The sequence below is a fragment of the Xyrauchen texanus genome, chromosome 36, assembly GCF_025860055.1.
Source record: "Xyrauchen texanus isolate HMW12.3.18 chromosome 36, RBS_HiC_50CHRs, whole genome shotgun sequence".
Lineage (NCBI taxonomy): Eukaryota > Metazoa > Chordata > Actinopteri > Cypriniformes > Catostomidae > Xyrauchen > Xyrauchen texanus.
The window spans coordinates 19,533,253-19,549,279 of NC_068311.1; positions in this window are offsets into that span (position 1 = coordinate 19,533,253).

Genomic DNA, 16,027 nt, shown 5'->3' on the forward strand with positions numbered 1-16,027 from the left:
TTGTCATTTCCTCGCTGACTGAGCTCAATCTCCCCCACCCAACTGTAGGAAACGACACCCTCACTCCATAAAAGCCACATTTGTTCAAACCCTCGTGGCATGGACTGCTATTGTTCTGCAGTGTGCGTTGAATTTCCGTCACAATTCTGCTTATTTTCAGATTCCATAAATGCAGCAACACAAAGGCTTGGCTTTTGCGTTGAGCAGGAGAAGAAGGGAAGAAAGAGCCATTGCAAACATCTTAGTTGGTCTGTATGAAACTGACAATGGGTACAGTGTGCAGTACAAGAATGATTGATAAATATTGTGCTCTGCAACAGAGTTGGCTTGTGTTCTGCTGGGTAGCAGATGTTACCGACTTACCAGTGAGGTTCAAAGAGGCCATGCTTCTATTTTGCATTTTTCAGATTTAATTTTTTTTATTTGCTAATTATATGATGAGCATACCAATTTACATGAAGCTCTGAATTTGAACATAAATTTGAGAATGTCTTAATGTTTTAATGACAGCATGCACTCAAGCTGGCATGAACTCCACAAAACACGATGATCCGTGTTATCTTGCATGATTTGAGAAGAACATCTTGTGCGCTTCAATGGAAGCCAAGAAATCTTAACTGTACAAAGGAGTTAATCGTTAATGTCATACATTTGCTTTCTGATGTGTTTTTGATGCTGTCTTCGGCAGGGTATGCTGTTATGCTGGTTTCCCCACCAGGCTTCTGAAGTATTTTACAACAACTTGGTGAACAACATAGCTATGAAGGCCACCAGCATAAACCATCTTAGATCAGCATGTACATTCAAGCTTTTCTTGGTCAACCATCTTCATCAGAAAATCAATGCTGGTTAACAACAAGTTTTTGCTGGTAAATAGCATGGCAGTGCTGGTCCACTAGCTAGACCAGCACCAAACCAGCATAAACCAGCTTGGAACAGCATGGAAATCCAAGCTTTCTTTGGTCAACCATCTTCATTAGTAAACCCATGCTGGTTACCAAAAATTTGGCGTGTCTATGCCGGATAACCAGATAGACCAGTCCAGAACAGTATAAACCAGCTTGGACCAGCATAGACACCCTTGTTCAACCAGCTTCATTAGAAAGACCCTGCTGGTTACAGCTACATTTTTTATTTAATTTAAAACAACGTAGCTATGCTATGAATAATCAGAATAAACAGGCTGGACTTGCATGAATGAACCTAGATGGTTTATGGTTACCAAAGCTGATTTTTTTCAGCAAGGTTTGCCCAGGAAAGTGTTCTGAAAGATCAAACCTCATCCTTGTGTAGGTGTCATGCAATTCTGAATGAACTGGCAGTAAAATCAAAGCCATAATGTTTGCATAACTGTTCACTTCCTCCAGTGTCCTTGACTATCATTTGTAATGTGAGCAGGAACATGTATCTATAGTAACAACACCTGTGTCCAAGGTTCTCCAGCGTTCTCACTAAAGTCTCCGGCACTCCACTTATCAGCTTTTTCGGCCAACTTTCGAGTTTTAGGAAAACACCAAATTGCCTCCCCTGATCCCTAATTCCAGCAATTCACTGAAGCAGTGAGCATGCCACGTCTTGTGGGGAACTCAGGGCTGCTCAGTGTTTGGAGCGAGAGAGTGGCTCTGGAAAATGTGCCATATGAGTGTGCGCCAGCTTCCGATGGTATTAATGCAGCAAATTGACCCTTTCGCTTAGCACTGCCAACTCAGAGCCTGAGAGAGAGGAGACTGATAGCTGACATGTGTGCTCACTCCAGCATTGTGATACAGACCGACACAGTCTGCTGGCTAGACTTTCGGTTGCCAAATGAATGGTTGTACTGTTGCCCTAAGCAAAGCTCCCGCTTTGACATGGCAAAACTGGAAGGGAACACTTTTCGATGGCATCTTGGCAAAACAGAGTGGGCCATTGGACAACATTATACACAATAAATGAAAGAGGGATTATGCAACTCTTAGAAAGGATTGACAAAAATATCCCCAGAGACCAAAAACATTTTTTTTTTTAGATGACACATTACCTATTTTTAAATGTGTGGATGAAATGCTGTAAAATAAGCCAAACTTTTTGTATTACATATAATTTAAAAGTTCAACCAGACGTTTGCTAATTTAAATAACCATAAAACTGTACCTTGAGCTGCAAAATATAATTTCTACAAGCCATGTCAAGACATCTATAATGTACAACGAGCCTTGTGAAAAAGTTAAATACGAAACATTTTAAGACGTGTTTGCTTTGATAATGTTCATGTTCATACATATTACAAGAAACACCAGTGAGCCATTAAATTCATTAATAATTAATGTGCTGAGATTCTGTGATCTGAAATGTGCAAAAAACATGTTTTATGATATAATTTACATGAAGTAAATTTATCTCTGAGTCCACTTTTGAAAATGCATTTTAAATATGCTCAATACAATACAAAATTACATTTCATGACCAATAATATTCAGTATAACAATTTGAGTTGAATTTGAGTTGAATAATTAATGTGAATGACATTTTCTTAGTACTTAGTGTGTCGCCCTTTTGTTTTAATGACAGCATGCATTCTATCTGGCATGGACTTGAGGCTTGGACTGATGATCCATGTTTTCCCAGCATGATTTAACGATGTTCCAAAGAGCATCTTTGTGCTTCAATGAATTTAAGAAAATCAGACCTTTTATACAAAGGAGACAATGTACATGGCAATATGTCAATGTCTAAAAATTAGATTAGAAAGTCTAAAAATAGTGAAGAATATTTATCTTTATAATTCTTCCTAATTTTATGTCATCACGTTTAATAGTTTCAACATTTTAAAAACCCTAATACTAGATTTGAAATCCCAGATTTGACTAATATTTTTTAACCCTAATGTAATGTATTGTAATTAAGTGTACGGTTGAAACGGGACACATTCGACAAGAGTGTTCGACGAGAGTGACACACAGAATGGCGGTTGGCCACAGGCAGACTGGCTTTGCCCTGCCTGGCTGCCCTTCTGATTGGCTGGCTCTTCAGCCAATATGCCTGGTGCAGGCTCACCTCTAATCAGGCTCTTCCTGTAGACAGACTCCAACAGCACTTCTGTTTCCTTTTATCTTTCCTCCCCTCCTTGTTGAACAGATTGGATTGCACAGTGAAAACGGCGGTTAACTCTCCCCTTTCCTCCTGCAGCCTTTTTAGACTTATGATGAGAGAAAAGAAAAAAAAATCTACTGCTGCACTTGTGTTGTTTTCCCTTTGAAGCAATTCTATTTCCATCATTGCTTTATGAATCATTTGATATTACATGAATTTGAGAGAACAATTTTTTTATAAAAGATTGGCAATCTGAATTCCATGTTTGTTCTGGGCCCTGCGCCGGAGGTCCGTTGAACAGATGTGAATTTCCCTGTGAAATCATGTCTGTTTCATCACAGCTCCTCTGTTGGTATGAGGAAGCATATGCAGAAGCGTAATTTCACTCCCGATCTCACAGAATCCCCTCCATTAGCCAAGAATACACATCAAAATAAAATTCCCCTTTTTTCAAGTCACTATGTATTTAATAGAAAACAAAATATCACAATTGTATACATTCTTTTTTTATATCACATTTGCATGCATACCACCACCATTCCAATTTATTAAAGGAATAGTTCATCTAAAAGGAAAATTCTGGTATTATATACTTACCCTCATGTTGTTCCAAACCCATTTGACTATCTTTTTCCATGCACAAAATTTAATGTTAGGCAAAATTAGTTAGTTATTATTTAGTTAGTAATTAACGCCCTCAGTTCCCATTCGCTTTCATTAGGAGAAAGCAATATCAACATTCTTAAAAATTTGTCCTCTAGTGTTCCACCTAACTAAGTATGTATAAGGGTGACTAATAGTGATGCAGTGAAGTATTGGCTGCTGATATTTTTTGGGCAATAATTGACCAAATTAAAGAGCAGTCTATTTTATTTATATGAAGTTTTTCACACCTGTATTCCAATCTACATCTTGATGTAATTCTTCCTCATGATCACGCAGTGTGTTTACATCAGCTGAATGAGAGACTAAACACTATTAAAGTGTGATGAGACATTCGCGCATCACAAGCCGATCAACTATTTAGCCCTCTTCGGTGAACCGCACCTAAAATCCTTAAACTTTATTTCCATGTTTAATTTATAATTTGAATAGACTCCACAATGTGGGATAATGTTTTCTCTTTTAATCTTTTAATGTAATTTTGAATGTGACCATCAGGGGCATATTAATGCACAGGCTTATACAGGCTGAAGCCCAGGGGTCCATGGGGCCCGGCGGGAAGAGCACGTTTAAGTGCTTTCAGCTGGAGATGCGGTTGTTGACATGGTTACAGTGCACAACTGTTAAAGGTGTCCATGTAGTGCTTGCTCAATGCACAGCTCTTGAAGGAGGCCACAGCGGACCAGCACCCCATCCCCTGCCCCACAGTTCAACAATTTGAAGGGGGCCTCAACGGACCAGCACTAATAGTGGTGTTTTCCTTATTACATCACGTGTTGTTCTGAAAGTAAAAAAGAAACAAACGAAATACAGAATGTAGGCTGTCATCAGCGCAGCCTGACCAAAACAAAGCTGGCCCATATTCTCGTGTGATTAACCGTAAGTGAAGCGCTGCCGGCTTGTAATGCGCAGATGGCTTGCGGGGCGCTGCACGGGCCTGTTGGGTATACTGCAGTCTCGTCACATATTTTATTTTTGTTTAGCCTCCCATTCAGCTCATGAAAACATGCTGCGTGATCATGAGGAAGGATTACATCAAGATGAGGATTGGAATGCAGGAGCGGAATTTCATATGAATAAAATAATAAACTCCAGTCTTGCCATTGCTGGCATGCCAGGGATTACCCCCGCTGGCATGCATGCCAAAGGTTGCTTACCACTGATGTAGCACAAACCTTGTTTGTTAGTCGAACAGTTTCATAATACTAAAAAATTCAAAAATATTTTCCAGCACAAATAATTATTTTCCAGGACATTTAGGTATTTTTTTACTGAAAAACTGCATTGCAAAATTCCAGGTTTCCATGACGTGTGGGGACCCTATAAAATTTGTGTTACGCCTCAGCTGTATGGTCAATGGTGTGCTTCAATACAAGTAAAGCTCAGCTGACAGCATTTGTGGTATAATATTGATGTCCCTCTTTTTCTTTAAAAAAACAGAACAAAACAAAATCTGGGTTTAACATTAAATGAACATTATGCCACAAATGCTGTCTTTTATTGAACCCAGAGTACTCCTTTAATTCACCCTCATGTGTCCCTTTACTTTTCGTTTATTAATTATATAGTAGATGCTGTGAACTCTCTCTACTACAGACAATTCAGATTTATTCTGGCTGTGTTCCAATTTAAAAGTTGGCTCTGAGTTTCATCTGTGACCTTGAATTTAAACTATTATATTAAGAGCAAGAGAACAGGAATTCCATACATATTTAACATACAGAGATTGATGCAACAGATTTAGGAATGCTTCACATGTGCCATTACACCACATTCCATTGCTTTTCTTCTGTTATTTTTAGAAAAGTATAATGTATCTGCATCCCCGTGTTCGATTTGTCCCTGTACAAATAAGATTTAATTATTAATTAAATAATAATATTTAATATTTATTTCCTGTTTGCAACCTTGGAATATAATAGACATGCTTGTCCTTGGTATGCCATTCCTGGTACTCTGTAAAAGCTGCTTTACAATAACTTTAGTGAAAAGCACCACTGTAATTGAATCTAGCTTGTCCTTGATCCTCTGCTATTATTCTGAAAAATTATTCTCAACTGTTGCATGAACAGCACAAGCCATTCCATATGAAAGTGTCCTTTTAGCTGAACTTCAAACTGTCTCAGTGACCAACTTTACTGTATCACTGCAACAAATATTTGATTCGCACTTGGACTCCATAGAAATACTGGAATCAAATATTTTAATAACTTTAAAAAGAGTGCTCATCAATTATGCAGTATATCCTGCATTTAAGATGAGATAGCAGGAAAATTAGATTTGCTATGTTTTTCTGGATTAAAAATCACTTTTCTGAGAGCTCAATCGAGTGGTCCCATATCACAGCTGCTTAATAAAATCAACTCCATACCTACCATTGTGGTGTGCGAGTCTTTTTCAGAGTGCAGCAAGAGCGCGGCCGGCTCTGCGCTAGATTGCATGTGCTAGTGAGGCTTTGAGGGGCCAGGTGTTGCTTGATTTGACTTCTCAATGTCATTGGTGATGTGAAAGGACAAAGACAGTATTGAGAGACCAGTCAGAGGCCTGGTAGGAGTGGTATAGTTTTACAGAAAAGCCAGTGTTTGTGCCAAGCCTGCACCCATACACAACAGACACTGTGTTCTGCTGCTCTGCTCTCAGCTTTGTCCTTGAGCTCTCCCTCTCCCCCCATCTTTTTTTCTTGTTTTTGAACAGGTAGAATTGGTGCTCGCATCTAGGCCACAGATGAAAGAGACAGATAGCTGACTGTTAAGAACACAGTTTGGCATTCTAGACTCTGGCTTTTAACATCCCACACAAAGACCTGGAGCCAGAGGGAAACATGATAAAGCCACACGCCATCTTGCAAACCGACCAGTAACGCCCCCCTCCCCACCCCAACCCAGCAATTCTGCTTGGAAGTCTCGCTCCAACAGACATCTGTCCATGTACATTTACCTGCTGTGAATGAACCTCAAAGATTTGCTGTTGGTTTCAAGGCATGCATTCAAATAAACCCATTCTGATCTATTCTGCACCTTTTAAAATGATTAGGTCTCTATTATAATTGTATTGTCTCAATTAGAGTATGTTCAAATACTTATCATGGAACAAGAACGTCTACAAAGATTGTGTTTGAAACATAAAAGCTGACTGATAACATTAACAAACTCACTTTAGGGCTACCAAATCTGGTCCAAAACTTTAAATTTTGAACTGTAGTTTATGGATTTAATTTAGATTGGTGATGTTAGTAGTGCACAAATGACACACTTTAGCTTTAGTCAGTGTAATAACTTGTTCTTCCTCTGAAATTACTTTCCTTTTGCACTGATATTACCTAGGTGGCACAGCTATTGGGTAATGTTAACCAATAGCCAAAAAGCTTTTTAGGCATTGCTTTAGGAAAAGTTACATTGAAACTGGCTCCATTCTGGTATGGAATGCATTTTTCACCCCCAGTCAATTCCCAATGGATAAAATCAAGTCCTGTTCTACTTTTTGTCTTGTTGAATATTTCACAGTACAGAGGGAAAATCGGTTGTGAGTGGACTTTTAAAAGATTAAAAAAGATGAAAAGAACATGTAAGGAGAGGAAATGTACATGGAGAAAATGAACAAGGACATACAAGATTAAAATAGGATACGATTAAAGAGGAAATGTACATGTATCAATGCACACCACCCTCTATGAGTGTGTGGCTGGTGTGATACTCACAAGGGTGTGATCTGCCTGCTGAATGAAAACAGAAAGATGACACTGATGTGAAAATAAGACCCACCCAACCGCACAGACAAACAGCTTGTCCTTCCCAAACTGACAAGTCATCAGAAAGCAGCTCCATATCCAGCGATCACTTGTTCTGTCCTGCTTCCTGCATATCGTTACCACCCCATCCACCTGCTCTGCACTGACCACCCAGTGCAGCCTTCTTTTATCATCCTCCACACAGATCCACAATCAAACTACAGAGAAAATGTCAAGTCAGCTGCACTCAAGTGATCAATGCACTATGAGAGAGGAGGGATGCATTCCTAAGCTGCTTTTCTTGGGAAAAGTACTGCTAGACCAAGTGGAAAAAAATGAGTAGATGATAAATATTAATAACAAAATACTATTATCATAATTTTTTTATTAATTTCATTTCATACTACGGATCTGCTCCTCTAATCTTATTGGACAAGTTCCAAATCCGATACTGTGTGTTAGTCATGTTTGTTACTGTCAAGCTCCCAAAATGACATAAAAGAACCATAAAAACACCATTAAAGCAGTTCATATGACTCGTGTATTTTATTCAAAGCCACTTGAAGATGTGTGATAGCTCTGCGAATCACAAAAGGCTGTGTTTATTAAGTAAATATATAGTATGCGCAGCGCCAACGTGTTAGTGAGTGGTGCTGCTCTGTTGACACAAACTCATGCAGAGGCTGGTGATGCACTCGCGGCTATTTTTAGCCTTCACACCGGTGTGCAATATTTGAGCGCTACTCAAGAACAGCATCTCAGATGTAGATGCTTAATAATTCGGTTCACATATAATATGCATTTAGAACGGCACCGGAGATGAATAAGAACTCAATTAAACTACTGTGAACTTGCCTACAAACAGACACATACAGGACTTCCTGGAGAGTTTAAAATGTCAAAATAAAAGCATGAGGGTTTAAAAAGTGCATGATTTAAATATATTACTGTTGTATTTAAAATTAGAAGTCAATAATAATAATATTAATAAAAATGTTTTATTATTATTTTTGTCATCATTAGTATTTGTTTACAATTTAAAACAATATTTAAGTTGAATGGGTTCTAAAAAATAACTGTGTGAATGAAAAGTTAACTTAATTGAGCCAACTCAGCCCACGCGTCGAGCGCTCCGCAGGAAGCTGACGCCCCCATCTCACGGATCCCCTCGAGGACCAGGAAGGCTCCCAGGCGCTCCTGAGATGGACGACCCAGAGTCCAAGACGTCCCCCGGTGGAGGGCCAGGAGGAGAATCTTCTTTTGAATTCATTTCATTTGCTGCTTCCCTTAACCGGGGCAGCGGTACCCAAATTCTCAATAAAAGAGCTATATCCTTTGTCTCTGGGTCATCTGGCCTGCAAAAGCCGGTCTTACGGCACTCTGCCACCAGATCTCAACAGTCCCGGCATGCTGGACGCGGTCCCAGATCCACCTTCAGCCCCATGACTGACGGCCGGTTCTGACGAGTCCAGAGGATGCCACTACAAGACCTCCTCCTCAGTCACTAACCTGCCCCCTGCCGGGTGTTCGGAGCAAGGTAAGTGCTTTGAGTGTTTTTTCAGCACCAGGGCCTCGGCACGCATCCTCGCCTCCCGACGGCGTACTACCTGCTCCGCCCCGCTGCTCTGCCCCGCCGGGTACGTCAAAAATACAAGTCCCCTTGGTGCCCCTAGCACGGAGATTGGATGCGTGGCTCTCACTTCCCAACCCGTCACGCTGGCTGGTCCAGACCATCCGACTCGGTTACGCAATTCAGTTTGCCAGGCCCCCGGCCCCCTTCGCGGGCGTCCGCTTTACCGCAGTACACAGCGAACATGCCAAATCCCTGCGCACGGAGATCGCTACTCTTTTACTCAGAGACGCGATAGAGCCTGTCCCTCCAACCGAAATGGAGAAGGGTTTCTACAGACCTTACTTAATTGTACCCAAGAAAGGCGGCGGCTTACGACCGATCTTGGAGTTTTCAACTGGGCTTTGCTCAAACTCCCGTTCAAAATGCTCACGCAAAAGTGTATCTTAAAATGTGTCCGGAATCTAGATTGGTTCGCAGCGGTAGGCCTGAAGGACGCGTGCTTCCACGTCTCAATTCTTCCACGACACCGACCCCTCCTACGGTTCGCGTTTGACGGCCAGGCATTCCAGTAGAAATTCCTCCCCTTCGGCATGATGTGATAGTGGATGCGCTGTCACGACAACGCTTGCCTAGCGGAGAGTAGAGGCTTCACCCCCAGTTGGTCCAGCTGATTTGGGAACAATTCGGCAAGGCCCAGGTAGATCTGTTTGCCTCCCGAGAGACCTCCCATTGCCCACTCTGGTATGCCCGAACAGAGGCTCCCCTCGGGGCAGACGCACTGGCACACAGCTGGCCAGTGGGGCTGCGCAAATACGCATTCCCCCCAGTGAGCCTTCTTGCACAGGTGCTGTGCAAGGTCAGGAAGGACGAGGAACAAGTCACACTAGTGGCTCCCTACTGGTTCCCTCCCTGGCGAATTTCCCTGAGGAATGACCTTCTTTCTCAGGGGCAGGGCACGCTCTGGCATCCGCATCCAGACCTTTGGAAACTCCACGTCTGGTCCCTGGATGGGATGCGGAGGATCTAGCTGGTCTACCACCTACCGTCGTAGACACGATCAACCATGCCAGAGCCCCTTCCACCAGGCAGCTCTGGTGTTGGTGTTCTTCCCGGGCCGAAGACCCACAGAGGTGCGCAGTTAGGTCAGTGCTCTTATTCCTGCAAGAGAGGCTGGAGGGGAGGCTGTCCCCTTCCACCCTAAAGGTAGGTCCCTTGGTAATCATGACTTAATCATCAGGTTCCTAAGAGGCGCCCGGAGGTTAAATCCCTCCCGGCCAAGCCTGTTCCCCTCCTGGGACCTCTAGGTAGTCATCGTGGGGCTCCAGAAACCTCCATTCGAGCCGCTAGAATCTGTTGGACTCAGGGCTCTCTCTCTTAAGACTGCCCTGCTGATCGCGCTCACTTCCATCAAGAGGGTCGGGGACCTGCAAGCGTTCTCTGTCAGCGACACTTGCCTGGATTTCGGGCCAGCAGACAGTCATGTGATCCTAAGACCACGACCGGGCTACGTGCCCAAGGTTCCTACCACGCCCTTTAGAGACCAGGTAGTGAACCTGCAAGCGCTGCCCTGGGAGGAGGCAGACCCAGCCCCTTCGTTGCTGTGTCCGGTACGTGCTTTGTGTACCTATCTGGACCACACGCAGAGCTTTAAAAGTTCTGAGCAGCTCTTTGTATACTTTGGGGGACAGCGGAAAGGAAATGCTGTCTCCAAACAGAGGCTTTCCCACTGGGTAGTAGACACCATTTAATTGGCCTATCACACCCAGGCCGTGCCCCCACTTGGGGGTCTGAGCTCACTCAACAAGGAGTGTTGCGTCCTCGTGGGCACTGGCCAGGGGTAACTCCCTGGCAGACATTTATAGAGCAGCGGGTTGGGCGACAGCCAACACCTTTACGAGATATTTCAATCACAGGGTTGAGTCAGTTTCATCCCGTGTTTTCTCAGATCCGAGCCAGAAGAACTCGGTAACACGCTGATGGGCTGGCCGGGTGAATCGCTTGCATATAGCGCCCTTTCCCTCAGTTGCGGTAAAATTGTGCGTTTTTTTTTTCCACAGGAGATTCCACTCCTCGAATCCCTGGTCAATTCCTCCCTAGCCCTCATGGGTCCGCAGTTCAGCGGAGGAACTTGCCGACCCAATCCACTGCGGGTACTCAATCTACCCTGTACTGGAATAGGTGCTCCACAGGGTGAGGACTCCTACTCAGACTACCCCTGTGTGTATTCTCTGCGATACGGTCCCTTTACGAAGCTGACCTGCGTTTTCCTTAGGCAGTTCCGGTCGCCGTGTTGTAGCAACTCCCCCTTGCTGAGGCTGGATCTACCACCGCGCCACTCCCACGTGTCGCCTAAAAACACATGTGATGTATTCACCACTTTACCTCCCCACCGGGTAGGTGTGGTCTCCGCAGGGTCTTTTCCCCCTGAAAGAATAGGAAATTGGGTAAGACCCCCTTCCCTCGATGCATGTAAGGGCCCCGGCCGTCTATTGCTCTATGCGAGAAACATAGAGAGAAAAGAGGCCCAGCCAGGCTTGGCCCATTCCCAGGTTGGCAAGCATCACCTTGTTCCCCTATCTAGGGTAACGGAAGGACTCCGACAACTTTTTTGGGGCATTGGGGAAGGGTACGTGCTGTCTTATACAGCCGGTCGTCTTGGCACATAAAACACCTGCCCGCTCCTGTGTCAGCAGAACACGTTCACTGCTCAGTGCATGGCATGATTTAAATTGGACCCCTAGTGTCACTTCTTTGAAACAGTGTCGAAGAGAGCGACAGATGGGGAACGTCTAGTTTACGGATGTAACCTCCGTTCCCTGATGGAGGGAACGAAAAGTTGTGTCTTCCCGGCCACGTCGCTGAGCCGAGCCACTGTAGTGGCTGGACCATTTCCGCCTCCGCAGAAAAATCCTGAATGAACTAGTATTTCCTCGCCTTTATACCCGTATGTCCGGGGGCGAGGTATGCAAATACTAGCTGCCAACTTCTCATCGGCCTTTTTTCATAGATCAGAGGTATATTCGCTGCTCAAGAGAGACCCCTAGTGTCACTTCTCCGACACAACGTCTCGTTCCCTCCATCAGGGAACGGCGGTTACATCCGTAAACTAGACGTTTCTTTTCTTCTGAAGACTTGAATTACTGTTAATTTTGCTGTTACATTATCCAGTATACTAATGAATAATAAAGTGTTTCTTAATAAGCTATACATTTATATTGAAATAATGTATAGTTAGAGGTTTTTGTTTCTTTACATATTAAGCAGCACACCCAATTATTTCCACACAATAATGTAAAGATATTCCTACCGATTATGCAAAAAACAACAACATTGGTCGCTATCACTGGCTAACACTGGTGGCTTGGGGTCGCTATCGGCTGATACTGAGATTTCCGATATCGGAATCGGATCGGAAGAGAAAAAGTGGTATCGATGCATCCCTAGAAATAATGTCGCACCTGGTCAAAATTATGTTGTTGAGAGAAAAAAAACACACAGAAAAGTCGCATCTTTGTGTAAGTTGCACTGACAGAGGAAGGCATTAGGACCTGAGAGCAGCTGCCCAACTTCCCTTCAGTCACAGACAACGTGTAAATTAAGTTGCTGTTTACAAGCAATTGGTCAGCTCGAGCACACCTGGGTTCTTTGACAGTGCAGAAAAGGACTGCTGTGCAAAGGTGCTTTGCTGAATTTGTTTGTGTGGTTGAAACACCCTGTTTCCTAAAGATTATTGGAGATTAGGGCTTCTTTAAATTTCCATCAGGATCGGTGGATCAGGATAAACTGAAGGTTTTACAGTACATAATGTATGATATTTCACAGAGCACTGTCATTTATTTGGTGTGTGATTTATTAAGACCCATTCGCCCCGCTGCTGCTGTTGATAGATTTGAACCTTTCACGAAAGAATCGCACAAATGCTGATTGCAAAACAGCTGTTTTTAATTTTCAATGTGCAGTCGCTGTGACGGATATGAGGCCAAATATGTCCCAATGATATTATATGAACAAAACCTATGTAAGATAATGGAAGGAACGAGACCCCGTCTCTACCACCGCAATGTGTGTAAAAGTAACTAGTAATTTGACTAGTAATTTCTTTGGTCCAACCCAGCTGTTATTAGGTTTGAATACTGACGATCACATGTATGTGACTTTATGTTTTATATGATTTATTGTTTTGTATTATTGTTTTTAACAATGGAAGTGCTGTTTTTTGTTGTTTCAATGTGGATACAGGATTTGCACTTTTCAAAAAGCTCAATACAAGTTTTAAGCTATATTTTGTTTGAAGTTGAGACAATATATTTAACTGATCGTGTAAAACAGGCACATAAGATTGTTTTCACTTAATATTACTCTAAGTTGACCCATTGAGTTATGGCACTTAAAGACTTTGCTTGACAATATAACTTTAGATTAAAAATCTTGTACCTTGTTGCTTAATTATAATAAAACAAAAAAAGGTTCCCCTTGCTGTCCTAGAGATTTGAAAAATAAACAAAATATCGTTTTTCCAGCAACCTTGGCGCAAGCTCAACAATACAGGCAACAAAAAAGAAAATTACATAAAACATAAGTCCACCATACATATAGACAATAAAGACAACATAAAACAGGGTAGGATCACACTAGAAGGGATTGGACGTAGGTTGAGATCCAGATACCCGGGAGATTGGGGTGGGAGGTTGAAGGATGAGGCAAAGATATGTCAGCCAAATCAGATAATCAGCCAAAAGACAGAAATGCTGCTTTAGTCTTGTGTCAATCACTTTCTCCTCTTTTCTTCTCGCTCTGGAGCAAGTCTCCAAGGATAGCATTCATCAGTTTTCTCTTCTGTGTTACCTCAAACCACTGTGGCGACCACTTCCAATTCTGGCGAAAGCCTCCAAACCCCCTCATTTCCAAGTTGGCAGCACAGAAGCCCTCGCTAATGCCACCAGCAGACTAGTTGCCATTCCACAGGAATTCTGACGATGATTCTTTAATATTCCACGCCGCTTTGCACCTTCAGATTTCATGCTGCAACCTTAACACAAGCTGACACCGGGGATTAGAGACAGGCAGCTGGAATGCCCAGACCTTTTGTGCAACGTGGATCTCTGCCAAAAGCCTTCACTGAGGCCAAGAGGGACCTGGGAAAAAGACAGCTCCTTGGAAATAAACACAAGACTGGCCAAGAGGAAGGAATGTGCCACTAGTAGACAAAATGACTGAGCAGTGACCAGACAGCGCTGGGCAGGCAGACTGGGCCTCTAGAACACAGCATTCAAGACCTGCAACTCGTGTAGCTGTCAGCCAGCATTCTGCCATTTTGTTTCGCTCTCAAAGGCCGATGGGTTTCTTCTGTGTGGTTAAATGAATCCCCAAAAATGGATGTTTGAATGAATCTGAATGACATACCTCCCACATAGTTTTCTTTTCGGATTTCTGAATCATTAAAGAGCACACGAAAGTCTCATTTCCAGTTCATAAAATTAAGTGTTTGTCAAAACATTTCCTCTTTTGTTCTCAGCACATCCAACACAAATAATAATAATAATAAACGTTGCTTACTATTTTACATACGTAAAAGATATTCTATCAGGAAGACTTGCAGACATGAGTGAAATTTAAGAGGACAGTTATTTGATGAATATAAAACAGAAAAGTAATGTCTCTCTTTGGCGTGTCTGGCAGTCCAAAGAAGTTGTACTCAGAACCGTCATATCCTGCCGGAGAGAGGAGGCGGGGGCGAGGAGCCTACCCTGTACAGGACGGGACTCGACTGGTGGTGGTGGGGTGGTGGAGGTTGCCGTGTTAGCACACTGAAACGGCAATGTGATAGATTGTGAGCAGACTTATAAAGCAACAGCTTACATGTGATTGGCTGGGAATTACCCAGGTAATGGTGCGATGATGTACATCTGCTAGTCTTCCCGCTAGAACTACGCTGCGCTTACCTTTCCATGGATTTCAAAATATTTAAATGTATCAAAATTAGTGCAGAGTGACCCAATATTAATATACAAATATTAAACATTTATACTTTAAAAAGGTAGTGGAGGAGGTTTATAGAGTAAAACTGCACAAAAAAAATGCTAAGCTAAAAAATATAGCTAAATTAACTGGTTTTATTTAAGTCAAAAATATTATTTAACATCACTGAATCAACCGGAATACATTTGGTTACAACAACAAAAGGAATTTTAAAGTTAGGTAGATCAAGTAGAAATAGTTCCTCAAGGTTTTTTTTAAAAACAAGCTTTTTTTTTAAATCACACAAATAGTTTTATTTGATTAACATGATTTGTATTTATTCATTTATTTAGAGACCTTGAAATATCAATTAGTTGCATTAGATTAATAATGTTTTGTTAATATTTTTCCTTATTTTCCAATTACCTTTTCTAATTCTACTTATTGAAATTCAAGTAGGCTTTTACACATCATATTACATCATTTGGCTAAACAGCTATCAACGCATAACTTTCCCTTCAGGCGATTAAACATTGCTATAGAAAGACGAGGGGGGGAGTTATCATACAGAAGACTTGATGGTGTGGCAATGGCTTGGTGGAAGTTTCCATGGAAACTCATGAGCCTGGTCACACCTCATTAGGGGACAGAGTGTGCTTGCACAGGCTGGTGCTCTCCATGGTAATTGCCTTCAGATTTTACTGCCTCAGTGCACACAGCAAAATCACATCCGAGATGAGGCTCTCTCTCTTGTGAGAAACTCTTTCATGGTACTGGTGTTTCTCTTAAGTTAATGGTGCTCTGTACAGAATATGTGCATGATCACTCTACTGGAAATTATGTTCAGTGAGATCTAACAAAAATATATTAGCTTGAATAATTAACTTAAAGGTTCTGTGTATTACATTGTAGTATTTGATTGAAGCTTGGATTTGTAGGAAGAAATGTTTAAACATTCGTGTTGACATGGTCTTATACATATTTAAACTTGAATAAGCATACATAGGAAAGCCAGCTAACATCTGGTTTTATTC